Genomic DNA, 14386 nt, shown 5'->3' with positions numbered 1-14386 from the left:
CATCAGATGTAAAACAAGTGCAATGCTGACAAATTTAGCATTCGAACATTTGTCTAATCTGTGCGTGCGTTCAGGCCACTGCTAAATTCATCAGGCCCAGCTTTAGAAGTTATGAGTGGCTTCCATAAAACAGGATTCAGCATCTTCTACTTGTTAATTAGGGGCCTAACACCTGTTCAAAGAGCATCATGGAAATTTGTTTCTGACAAGTGGAGTAGGTGTCAGTCCTGCCCTGCTCAGAATTCTTCAGCAGCCCTTGAAGTTGCCAACAAAAAGATAAGTTTTCTTTTTAAGTTTTTTCTAAAAACTTCTTGTGGAACTAGGAGGAACAGAAGTGATCACTTGGCGCCCTTGTTGTCACAATCCCCCACCACATTGCTCACTCCAATCCGCTCCCCGGACTTACATTCAAGCTGCTGCCTTCAAGACAAACGGCCCAACATTCAGCATCTATAATGCACGAGCTGCCTGTGCAGCACTGCAGGCATTAGCAGCTCCCATGTCAATGTTAAAGAGGCCTCAGCCCTTGGGGCTGATCTTGGACCTCCTGGTTGGGGCATGCATTTCTTGTGCATGCACAATGCCAGACAAATTTCTACCCCAATATTTCAGATAAGAATATCTGTTTCTCAGATTTGAATTGGATTCTCCGGCATGGACTCAATAGGCTGAATAGCCACCATCTGTGGCATAATAACCCTATTACTCTATGCTTACCAGCCTCAATGAACACTATAAATGTTTCAGGAGATGTTTAAACAGTCTTAAACTATTTTTGTGAATGTGTATGTGTGCAATAGCACAGTTTCTAACAAAACCACTGCAGATATATGACAATATTGTTTGTTTTTTCCCCTAGCCTTCGATGATTCTACAATTTCCACACAGGAGATAAACCAAAATTAAAATTATGAAAACTGCAAAATGACTTCAAACAACAACAAAAGAGGAGTAACAAATGCCTTTGTAGAATTCGGAATCTTTTAGAAATTAGAAAACGATACTTCTTTACAATTTAAATCATCTTAATATTGTTATTATCCTGTAGTTTTTTTTTCGGGAAGAATGCGGTGTGCCTCAAGGCTGGAAAAGGAGCAGTACTGCTTTAAGGCAACAAGCTCCAGAGACTGAGACAAAGAATGCATTCTCGTTGCCCCAGGATAAAGCCACTCAGAGACTGTGATTCAATGAGTGCATTCTGGTTGCCCTGGGATACAGCCATTCAGAGAACAAGGACAAAGATACAATGTTGCCGATTGCTTTTTGAAAAACTAGATAAAAACTGGTTTTTGGACACAGACAGACAGCTGGACCAGCACATACTGAAGGAAATGAGAGCTCTCTTGGTTTATTTAAATGTTATTTATTATACTCTCAGAATTCTAATGTCAAGCCAGATTAATTTCTTGAAAGAAAATAACCAAATTCCTTTAACTACTGAACTGTAATTGTTGAATTCATTGCTGGAGAAGAAAAGCATCAATTCAACTGCTGAACCAGACTACTGACTGTTCTACTGTTGAAGAACCTTTTTTTTCCCTCATCGGACGGCTGTGAGGACTTCAAGTAACCTTGGACTATTCCACATTGGAAGATTTCACTTTGGCAGGAGCATAAATATGCAAGTACACTAATTTTTCTATTTTAAATGTTGTTTATATCTTAGTAGTTTTTAAGAATTTAGTTTTTTTCTAATTAAATAGTTAATTTGTTGATCTAAAGACACCTGGTTTGGTTAGCCTTATTCGGGGATAATAGATGGTACAATTTGGCTGTGTCTTTCTTTAATTTGGAAAGTTTAAAATGATATGTTAGGCGATCTGTGGAGGGACGGGATTGAATCAACAGTGCGTTCCTCCCACCACAATCAGAATTGTATATTTTGATTGGGGGCTTTGACTTGAGCAGTTGGTCATAACATATTAATTGGGGGCTCATCCACGAGATTGAATCATATTAATTGGGGGCTCGCTCGAGATTGAATCAAATTTAAATTGGTGGCTCACGTCTGGGATCTGCATCAGACTAATTTGGAGGGCTCGCATTTAGATTCATATTAATTACTCATTTCTGAGATAACATATTTAAATTGGGGTCTTGCGTTTGGCATCATATTTAATTGCTCTCGCATCTGGGATCATAGCAATTGAAAACTCAATTGTTGGGATCTAAATCTAATGCCAATTACAAAGAAATTAAAAGAACCAGGTCTCTTGTACAATAAGGTACAGTCTATACCATTGTAATGGCATTAGTGGTTGTAACAGAGTTTTTGGGAAAGCAAAATCTTTCCCTGAGTGACTTGCTAACTTTAACTAAGAACAAATTAAAAGAATTGGCAGTGAAGTTGGGGTTGGAATTGAAATTAGGTGCCAAAAAAGTGGAGATGATTGCCATAATAGCCGAACATCTGGAATTAGTAGAAGATGATGATGATAATGATGTTGATGATGATGCTGATGAGGGACAATACGAGGAACAAGAAAGTAGTAGGTCCGAGAGTGATGCAGTGGTATTGGCTAGGATTCAGTTAGAAACAAAAAAGCTTGAAATAGAAAAAGAAACAGCAATAGCAATAAGAAAACTTGAATTGAAACAAGAGGAAAGGGAGAGATAGCATTTCGGAGAGAAAGTGAAAGAGAAGAGAGGGAATTTAAGTTAAAAGAGATGGAACTAAGACAAAAGGCTAATCTTGAATCCAGGGAAAATTCGGGCCAGGAAGAATCTGAATTTAGATCAGGACACAGCGAAAAGTTGTTTAAATTTATACAAAGGGATGTAGAGGCATTTTTCATATCTTTTGAAAAAACAGCCAAGCAGGTGAAATGGCCAAAAGAAAGCTGGACATTGCTCATGCAGGGTAGGCTGGTAGGCAGAGCTCACGAAACTTATGCCATGCTTCCTGAAGAGGCTTCTGCACATTATGAGATGACAAACAAGGCTATACTCACTGCGTATGAGTTAGTCCCTGAAGCTGACCATCAGAAGTTTAGAAACTTACGGAGATTGGCTGGGCAGACATATTTAGAATTTGAGAGGGTGAAGCAAATGAATTTTGATCGTTGGATACGGGCATTAAAGATAGAAACCACGAATGAGAACCTTAGAGAATTGATTCTCTTAGAAGAGTTTAAAAACTCCATTCCTTCAGTAGTGAGAACTCATATAGATAACCTGAAAGTTTTGAAAGCTAGACAAGCAGCAGAAATTGCTGATGATTTTGAGCTTGTGAATAAGCCTACCTATTTTGTCCATCGCCCCCATAAACCCGAGAAGGATAGAAAGTGGGAGAGTGAAAGGAAGGCAAGTAGCTGGGGACAAGAAGGAACAGCTGGGAATGCCCCAGAATCACCTCCTCAGGCCTGAAAGGAAGGTGCTGAGGGTAGAAGTGAGGTTCACAAGCCAAAGTGTTATCATTGCAACAAAATGGGTGATCTTCGTTCAGAGTGCTGGAAATTGCGAGGTAAGCCCATAGGACTTGTTGGGGTATGCAAAGTTAGTGCAGAGGAAAAGACTTTGACTGAGAGTATAGCAGACCAGGCTATAGCTTTAACAACAGCTGTGAATGTGAAACCAGATACTAAAACTGAAAGGAGTGTAAAGGTTAAGAATAAAATATCTGAGAGTTATAATGAATTTTTGTCAAAGGGGCAACCCAAACATTCTTGCTGGGGAAAGATATAAGGTTTCCACCGGACAGCGCCTTTAACACTAAAGTTTTAGTTAATGGAATTGGCGGGGAGTGTATACCCATACTTTTGTATAAAGTATGCCTAAAGAGTGACTTAATATCTGGGATAGTAACTGTAGGTGTTGTCCACAGTTTACCAGTAAAGGGAATTGATCTGCTCCTGGGAAATGATTTGACTGGATCAAAAATATCAGTTTCTCCTATAGTTACAGAGGAACCAAGTAAAATTAAGGAAATGGAGCAATTACAGGAACAGGTTCTGGGAATATTTCCTGCGTGTGTAGTTACCCAAGCAATGGCTAAACAGGATCCATTGTCGGAGGTAAAAGGGGCACCACAAATAGAGAGCCAAGCATCTGAAACATTATTTGGGGATTTAGATAATCCAAATGAGTTGTTTAACAGATCACCTATCATTGCAGCACAGCAAGCTGATCCAGAGATATACCGAATGGCACCGATGGCTCTGTCAGAAGCTGAAGCGAAAGAAGTTCCGGAAGGCTGTTATATGGCAAACGGGGTTTTGAGGAGGAAGTGGAGACTGCTTCATAGGCCTGCCAATGAAGACTGGACAGTTGTTGAACAGATAGTGGCACCACCTAAATATCGACAAGGATTACTAAGGTTAGCACACGACATTCCTTTTGCAGGACGTAGGGGAATTCGGGAGACCAAATCACACATAAGCAAACATTATTACTGGCCAGGTCTTACAAAGGATGTGAGACAATTTTGTAGGACATGCCACACCTGTCAAATGGTGGGAAAACCACAACCTACCATAAAACCAGGGGATGAAGTATTAGTTTTGTTACCATCACAGGGAGAACCATTAAATTGACTTGAACGGTCGGACGTAACAATATAATTTAACAAAAGTTCTGGATAATTGGAAATCCACCTATAATATGAAAATTAGTATCACACTAATGTGTATTCTGGCTTTAGCTGATGAGTAACAGTGATTGGATCACCTCTGTGTTTTGATAAACATTAGCTGCGTGGATACAAAGGTAGGAATTGTAAAACAGCAATTGACAAATACAACTACCTCAAGCTAAGCTGAAAGCAGTTTTTGGCTCCAGAACAAACAATGGAGCCAAGTGTAATTACTGTTTGGCTCCACAATATCTTCCTCTTGTAGAAAGTTTACTCTCTCATTACAATAATTGGAACCAGCAATATAATTTCTCACAATCCTGCACATTATTAGTAGTGTGAATGCTAATGCACTCAGGACTGCAGGTCTTGCTCCCAAATAAGAGATGAGGCATCGCATCAGCATGTCTTCTGAAACTGAAAGAGGGATTGTCTTCAGGAACTGGATTTGTTGATTTGTGGATAATTTCACAATGCTGTCTTAACTTTTGGTGCCAATATAAATTTCAACTGGAACCAAAACTGACTTCATGGCATTGGTTTGAATACCTTTGAAAAGCCACAAATGCTTTCCAAATCTGCACTGTACCATTCATTATTTTTTATGTTTGCAATAAAATGTATTTTCAAAGAGAACCATATTTCTTGTAATAAATGTGCAGCATGTCCGGCAATAATCTAAATGTGTAATCGTACTCAAATAACTTTTGAATTGGTTTATATTTACGTCTTTGACATTTAAATGCTGTTTTTCCCTTTTTGTGAATTATTTAAAAAGATATTGTTACAACCAGGCGAGAAAGGAGTTTAATGGTTCCCTCTCAGCCTTCACCTGGTTCAACCGTAACAGGGTTTAATTTTATAAACACCGTGTTTTAGCTCCCTGTCATGCTAGGCCCCCACCTGCCAAGAATGAGGCACATTAATTTTGTCATGAACATTGATTTTAAACTGTTACTGGAGTGAAGAAAGGACTTGTTAAGCAGATCAGCCATGGATGGAAAATATATTTGCATATTAACAGACAGTGATTGGAAGGACAAAGGACCATTCCCTGACACATTCAACCCACAATTGACCTTGATCACCAGGGATTGAGTGTAAGAATCACATTCCAGAGACTGTTAAGGTGATACAATCCAAGACGTGGTCAGACCAGTTAGTCACATGAATAACCTGTTTGGCAACCTAGGTTTTTTCTTAATTGTACCAACAGTTTGAATGGAGAAAGTCTGTTTCTTTCTGGATTGAGAAGATCTCTCCTTTCTGCTCCCATTTCTTTCTCACAAGCCTCTGAATTCACTGAAGACACATGAATCCCAATAGAGAAAAGTCTCCTACAGTGAACAAAGTTTAAGAAGACTACTGGGCCCCAACGAAAAGCAAGTTCTACATACACCAAGGACGCTACAGTGAGCTTCAAGAACCATAACAAAAACTCTTCAGATATTGCCTCAAACATTCCCACTTTATTTTTCTTCTGCTCTTTTCTGACTCTATTTGCATGTGTGTATCACATATGCATGCTAGCGTGGGCACATCGTGTAGCCATAGGCTTCAACTGAATTAGAGTTTAAATTCAAGTTTAATAAATTTCAACTTTTCTTCTTTAAACCTAAGAAAACCTGTTTGTGCTGGTTTCCTTGCCTTATAATTGGAAAGCAGTGAACTACAAGGATTCACCAAGGGGGAGCTAAAAACACGGTGTGTTTAAAATTAAACCCTGTTACGGTAAGACCGGGTGAAGGCTGAAAGGGAACCCTTGACCACTTTCTCACCGGGTCGTAACACTCCTCCTCAGTGAATCCTTGTTCACTGCTTTCCAATTGTAAGGCAAAAAAATCAATCAGCAGGTATTCTTAGATTTAAACAAGAAAGGTGGAAGTTTATTAACCTTAAACTCTATTTCGGTTAACGACTATGAGTATACGACGCAACGACACTAGCATGCATACACAATAAACACACATGCAGATAGAGACAGAAAAAGTAGAACTGTAAACCGTGGCACGGAGTCAACTCCCCCTTGGCCCCTTTATTCCCTTCACCCACTTGATCCTAGCCATCACGTGGGACTAAGTCCTCTTAATTCAGGCTCAGGCTGGGTGTTTGGGATATCGGGGTTACAGGGGAGCCACCCTCCACCTAATCCACCGGCTACGGTTAATGGCTTAGTACAAAGAGGAGGAAACTCAGTCCTTTCTTTAACTATCAATTTACTTTATTCACATTGTTGTACAATGTAAAAATAAGGCTTATACACTTGGTTAGACAAAAGCATGCAACTCAAACTGGGTTATACAGTTTATGACAAAGCTAGCTAGAATCGATACGCACACCCACTAGGTTCTTCTGACCTTTCCCTGACCTAGTCACAGAAAATAAAGGATAATACCTGAAAAAGGGGAGAGCTGACGCTGGCCAGGCATTCCGTTCTCTCTCTCTTTTACGTCGTCGCCGCGTTGCTCACGCAGGATCTTCCACTTCCGCGATGGTTGGTCTCCTGAGTTTCTCGCTGGCTCTATGCCCGAGATTCTCCATACTTATTCTCTTTCTTATCTCTTCGAACTGTGCTGTCTCTTTCCTGTTGGTTTAGGCCTGCTCACCTCGTTCGTATCTTCTCCTTATTGGCCCAGGCCCAAAAACCCCGGTATCACTCCGTGTCCAAATAAAGCTCTATTCCTGTGATCTCTCCCTTGTCTTTCACATAAATTAATTAGTTCAAACTGGTTTTTACCAGCACAGGCCACTGTCTGAGCTCGGGTTACTTCAGTTCATGAGCTATGCAACAGTGTCTGAGCTCAGGTTACTTCAGTTCATGAGCTATTCAACAGTTTGTAACAGACTCTGTACTTCTTGCAGCCCCTGGCCAACAGAACGAATAAAGGGGAAAAGTTTGAGGCAATAGCTGGGTTGTAATTACAGTCCTTTGAGTTCAATGTGGAGTCTTTGGTTGCCGTTAAGTCTTGCCATTTGTTGGGGCCCAGTGCACACTTTAACTTGTTTCGATATCAGAGTCTTTTCTCTCTTGAGGTTTCATTGGGTTTGTGAGAAAACACGAGAGAGCCAGCCAGGAGAGAGGTTGTCTTGTTCCAGGTTCAGTCGCAGTCTGTCTTCAAACTGTCCTGTGTGTAGTTCAAAAGGCTGGGACCAGCAGGTTGGTCATGTGACCAGCTCGTTTAACCACTCCTGCGTTTGTGGATTCTCCATCTTAGCAGCCACTGGAATGTAAGCTTTCTTATACCTTCAGTGTCTGGTGATCAAAATCTATTCAGGTTAATTGGACTAGGGAGTTGTTGCTTTGTCTCTCCAAGCACCGTCTCTTCATATGCAAATGTTCTCCAGCCAAATGTCTGGTGATCTCTTTAAACAAGTCAACTCTTCACTCCAGCCACAGTTTAAAATTAATGTTCATATGATGAAATTAATATGCCTCATTATTGGCAGGTGGGGGTCTTCTTGATAATATCAATTGAAAATGAAAACTATTTCCTTTCTTTAAAAAATTTGATGGTCAACAATTTAAAAAGATTGAATTTATTTGCTACACAGATACAATCAGAGAAGACGTGTCTCCTGGATCACATTGTAAAGATGGCTGTGTTCAGCTATAGTGAAGAGTTACAGTCACTGGATATTATGAGGCCAGGCAATGCATATTATTTAAGCAAGCGCCCTGCATCACTCATGTCTTATGCATCACTATGGGGGCAGAGTGAGAAATCACAGATGCTTGCAACCCTTAAAGGCAACAGCTCCAATTTGAAGTTGGTTAAAGCAGGAGTGTACCACCTGTTGGCCCTAAGCTCTGGCGAAATGGTTCTCAAAGTCCATGCAACTCAGCTCTATTTGCACTTATGTTTCTTATCAGCTGGTTTGTTCTGCTTAAATTTCATAGGCCTAATATTAGCAGAATATCTAGATCTGTTGGTATCAGCAACTTGAATAACATGCAAATTAAGGGGAACATGGTTTTAGACTTTATGGGCGGCATGTGATCATATTTCAGTCAGTTTTAACATAATTATGGAAAAAGACAGCGATAGAACAGGAGTTAGCATTCTCAACTGGGGGCAAGGCCAATTTTACGAAACTGAGGAGTGATTTAGTGAAAGTGGACTGGAAACAGCTACCTGAAGGTAAATCAGTGTCAGAGCAGTGGGAGTATTCAAAGGGGAGATTCAAGGGGTTCAGAGTAAACATGTTCCTACAAAGAAAAAGGATGGAACGGTCAAATCTAGAGCCCCATGGATGTCAAGGAGTTTACAGGGTAGGATATGGCAGAAAAGGAAAGCTTATGTCTGACACTGAGAACTCAATACTACAGAAAGCCGATAGGACTATAGAAAGTGGAGGGATGAAATCAAAAAGGAAATTAGGAAAGCAAAGAGAGGGCATGAAAAAATATTGGCAAGCAAAATCAAGGTGAACCCAAAGATGTTTTATCAATAAATTAAGAGTAAGAGGATAACTAAGGAGAGAGTAGGCCCATAAAAGACTGAAAAGGTAACCTATGTGTACAAGCGGAAGATATTGGTATGGTCTTAATGAATACTTTGCGTCTGTCTTCACAAATGAAAGGGACGATGCAGATATTGTAGTTAAGGAGGAAGAGTATGAAGTATTAGATGTGATAAACATAGGGACAGAGGAAGTATTAATGGGATTGGCATTCTTGAAAGTTGATAAATCACCAGGGCCGGATGAAATGTACCCCAGGCTGTTAAAAGAAGCAAGAGAGTAAATAGCAGAAGGTCTGACTATCATCTTCCCAATCCTCACTGGATACAAGTGTGATGCCGGAGGATTGGAGAACTGCTAACATTGAACCTATGTTTAAAAAGGGAGCGAGGGATAGACCGAATAATTACAGGTCAGTTAGTCTAACCTCAGTAGTGGGCAAATTATTGGAATCTATTCTGAGAGACAGGATAAAATGTTACTTAGAAAGGCAAAGGTTAATCAAGGATAGTCAGCATGGATTTGTTAAGAGAAGATCTTGTTTGACAAACTTGATCGATTTTTTTGAAAAAGTAACAAGGAAGATAGATGAGGGTAGTGCAGTTGATGTGGTCTACATGGATTTTAGCAAGGCTTTTGACAAGGTCCCACAGGACAGACTTGTTAAAAAAATACAATCCCATGGCAGGAAACAAAGGGTAATTGTTGACGGGCGTTTTCGCGATTGGAGGGCTGTTTCCAGTGGCATTCCACAGGGCTCACTACTGGGTCCATCGCTTTTTGTGGGATATATGAACGATTTGTACATAAATGTGGGGGCATGATCAAGAAGTTTGCAGATGACACAAAGATTGGTCATGTGGTAGATAACGAGGAGGATAGCTGTTGGCTGCAGGAAGATGTTGATGGTCTGGTCAGATGAGCAGAAAAGTGGCAAATGGAATTCAACTTGCAGAAATGTGAGGTGATGCATTTGGGGAGGTCAAACAAGGCAAAGGAACACACGATTAGTGAGAAAATACTGAGAAGTGTAGGGGAAGTGAGGGACCTTGGAGTGAATGTGCACAGATCCCTAAAGATAGCAGGATAGGTCGATAAGGCGATTAAGAAGGCATATGGAATCCTTTCCTTTATTAGCCGAGGTATAGAATATAAGAGCAGGGAGGTTATGCTGGAACTGCATAACTCATTGGTTAGGCCAGAACTTGAACACTGTGTGCAGTTCTGGTACCTCATTACAAAAAGGATGTTATTGCACTAGAGAGGGTACAGAGGAGATTTGTGAGGATGTTGCCAAGACTGGAAAAATGCAGCTATGAGGAAAGATTGGATAGGCTGGGCTTATTCTCTTTGGAACAGAGAAGGATGAGGGGAGACCTGATTGAAATGTATAAAATTTTGAGGGGCCTGGATAGAGTGGAGGTGAAGGGCATATTCACCTTAGCAGAGTGGTCAGAGACTCAGCGGCATAGATTTAAAGTGATTGGTAGAAAAATTAGAGGGGCGATGAGGAAAAACGTTTTTACTCCAAGGGTGGTGGGGGTCTGGAACTCAAGGCCTGAAAGGGTAGTTGAGACAGAAACCTTCAACTCATTCAAAAGGAGTCTGGATATGCACCTCAAGTGTCATAATCTGCAGGGCTGCAGACCAAATGCTGGAAGATGGGATTAGAATGGGTGGATCGTTTCTCGCCCAGCACAGACACGATGGGCCAAGTGGCCTCCTTTTGTGCCTTAAACTTTCGATGATTCTATCTTGTTCTCTCCCCCGTGGCGAGTTTGGAGGCAGGGAGGGCATTTAATCGGGCAGAATGGTGGCAGGGACCTTCCTGCCTCCACCGCGATTAAATTTGTGACAGGAAGGCCCATGGACGGCCATCCCGCCCCACCGCCAACTGAGGCCCTTATGGGGCAATTAATGCTCAATTAAAGGCCTCTTCCCACCACCGCTGGTATTAGCCCAGTGACAGGTGGGCCTGTTGCCATGTGGGGAGCACAACATGCAAGCCCATGCAGGTTTGCATGTGGTCTCCCGCGGGGGGGTCTGGGTGGGGGGGGGGGGTGTCCCTGTTTCAAAGGCACTCATGCCTGATCAAGAGATCTAGTAATGGGAAGGTGGGGACCAGCTGAGAATCAACCTCCTGCCTTGCTGCCGCACCCCCTACATCCCCTCCCCGTGAACCCCATCTTGCCATCACCTACCTGTGGCCTGGATTGTTCTACGATCCTTGGCTCTGCTGGGTGCCGTTCCGGCAGCAACCACCAACCCCCTCCCCAGTGGCAGTGCTGAGCAAATGAGCTGCTGGCAGCTCTCGCCGGGTGGGACTTCCTGTCTCTGGTGTCCTGATCCACAGAAAGGCCTGCCAGTGATCTCTCATGTGCCTGATTTGCTCATAATACAACAGGCCTTTCCCAAAGAAGGCAACGCGGGTCTCCAACCTGCTCTCCAGCCGGCAGCTGAGACCCCCGTCGCCTCTGTAAAATTCCCCCATATGTGTGACTTCCTGGGGCTCCCCGGTCCACTGCTATGTGGCTTATGAAGACAAAAACTTACATAGCCCATGAAGACAAGAGGTTGTAGAGTCTGGAATAAGTGGACATAGTGCTATATCATCCTCTCCTCAAAAAAAACAACCCTTGACACCACCATCCTTACAAATTACCATCCCATCTCCAACCTCTCTTTCCTCCAAAGTCTTTGAACGTGTTGTCACCTCCCAAATCCGTTCCCATCTTTCCCAGAACTCCATGTATGAATCCCTCCAATCGGCTTTCTGGCCCTGCCACAGTACCAAAACAGCTCTTATCAAAGTCACACATAACATCCTATGTGACTGTGACAAAGGTAAACTTTCCCTCCTCGTCATTCCTGATCTGTCTGCAGCCTTTAACATGGTTGAACACACCATCCTCCTCCAAAGCCTCTTCGCTGTTGTCCAGCTGGGAGGGACTGCTCTCACCTGGTTCCATTTTTATCTATCCAATTGTAACCAGAGTATCACTTGCAATGGCTTCTTTTCCAGTTCTTGCACCATTACTTCTGGTGACCCCTAAGGATCTATCCTTGACCCCCTCCAATTTCTCAGCACATACTGTCGCTTGGTGACATCATCCGAAAGCATAATGTTAGTTTTCACATGTAGGCTGATGACACCCAGCTCTCCCTCACCACCACCTTTCTCGACTCTTCCACTATTGCTAAATTATCAGACTGCTTATATGACATCCAGTACTGGATGAGCAGAAATTTCCTCCAAATAAATATTGGGAAGACTGAAACCATCGTTTTCATTCCCCACTCCAAACTTCGCTCCCTAGCTGTTGAATCCATCCCTCTCCCTGGCAACAATCTGAAATTAAGCCAGTCTGTTCGCAACTTGGGGCTGGATTTTACCATAGGCGGACCGGACTTCGCCAACGACATACAAGTCAGTGGCGAACCCGCTTCCGCCTAGCCCGGGGATCTGGCCCACATTTTACGGCTCCCCGGGAGTGGTGGCCACTGCTGGGACTGCAGCCCAGCCGACCGAGGAGGATACCATGGTGCCGGGATCCAAAGTAGGTTGTCGATGCCTCGCCAAGGGAATCGGGCACGCCCCAGCGAAGCATGGGTGGTCATTTGGGGAGAAGGGGGGGCATCGTGGGTCCCGGGGGTGGGTTGGGAGGTGGGGGCAGTCCTCAACCGGGCACCTTGTGCACGACTGCCATGGCAACGCCCCCCCCCGGCGCGCAGAAAGGCCAGCAGCTAACACTGGGCGGCCATTCACGTCCCCAGCATGCCTGTTTGCCATGGATAAAATATTCTTGGAGGTGGGCGAGGGCCCTTAAGTGGCCGTTAAGTGGTCAATTAATGGCCACTTAAGGGCCCTGACTGGCTTCGGGTGGGCGGGCCGTTTCCCCCCACCGTACCCCGCCCAACCGCCGTAAAGTTGGCCGGAGCAGGGCAGGAAAGCCTCCCGCTCAATTTTACACCACCCCCATCATCCCCCACGCCACCATCCGACCCACTGGAGTGGCGTAAAATTCAGCCCTTGTTGTCATATTTGACCCAAGATGAGCTTCCGACCTCATACTGGTGCCATCGCTAATATCGCCTATTGTCACCTCCATAATATAGCCTGACTTTGCCCCTGTGTCAGCTCATCTTCTGCTGAAACCAGCATTCATGCCTTCGTTACCTCTAGACTTGACTATTCCAATGCGCTCCTGGCTGGTCTCCTCCGTAATCTTGAGGTCATCCAAAACTCTGCTGCCCATTTCTTAACCCGCACCAAGTCCCATTCCCCTATCACCCTGTGCTCGCTGACCTACATTGGCTCCCGGTCAAGCAGCTTCTTTATTTTAAAATTCTCATTCTTGTTTTCAAATCCCTCCATGGCCTTGCCCTTCGCCATCTCTGTAATTTCTTTCAGCCCCTCAAACCTCCGAGATATCCGCATTCCTCTAATCCTGGCCTCTTGACCATCCCCAACTTTAATCGCTCCACCATTGGTGGCCACGCCTTCAGTTGCCTCGGCCCCAAACTCCGGAATTCCCTCCCGACAGCTCTCCACCTCTCTATCTCGCTTTCCTCCTTAAAGACACTCCTTAAAACCTATCTCTTTGACCAGGCTTTTGGTCATCCGACCTGATATTTCGTTATGTGGAACAGGCACCTTGGGACATTTTATTACATTCAAGGTGTTATATAAATATAAGCTGGTGTTGTTGTTATATGAGCTGGGAGTTGTTTGGTACTCCAAAGCACTGTCCCCAAAGAGCAACAGTGCACCACACCAGGCAGCAGGTGGCAATCAGACTCAGCAATCACTGAAGTACCTTCAGGACATTGGAACAGATACAAAGAAAACACAAACTTGCATTGATATGGCACCCTTACAGCATCGTACGGGTAATTTTAATCTCCAAAAATAGATGGATTGTGGTCAGGTGAGATGTAAAACAATTTTAAAGCTCAAACATGACCCCCACCTGCAGCCAACATGCTCGCCTCTGGGTTTAACCAAGGCGGGACATGGGTGGGCAGCAACCAACCTACTCCCAGGAGGTAGTTTGCCTATTTCCATATTATAATAAGACTGGGAGCTTCACATTTAACCTGTCTTTACAGGTTTAATCCACAGGAAACACGACAGCTCAAGGGAAGCGAGGACTGTTTCAGAGTTCGGGAAAAGGTAAGTGCTTTTACAGCTTATGGGCCACGAGCTGCTTCCTCTCATCCCAACAAGCTACTTTCTTCCCTGTCATCACACCCCCACCCCCAACCCTGTCATCAGAACTACCCCCCCCAACCACCCCGACCCCCAAGATCTGACTCCCAACCAGGATCAGGGATTGAACCTCACAATCCCTGGTT

This window comes from Heterodontus francisci, chromosome 7 (genome assembly GCF_036365525.1).
Source record: "Heterodontus francisci isolate sHetFra1 chromosome 7, sHetFra1.hap1, whole genome shotgun sequence".
Taxonomy (NCBI): domain Eukaryota; kingdom Metazoa; phylum Chordata; class Chondrichthyes; order Heterodontiformes; family Heterodontidae; genus Heterodontus; species Heterodontus francisci.
Note: the sequence above shows the minus strand (reverse complement) of the source record.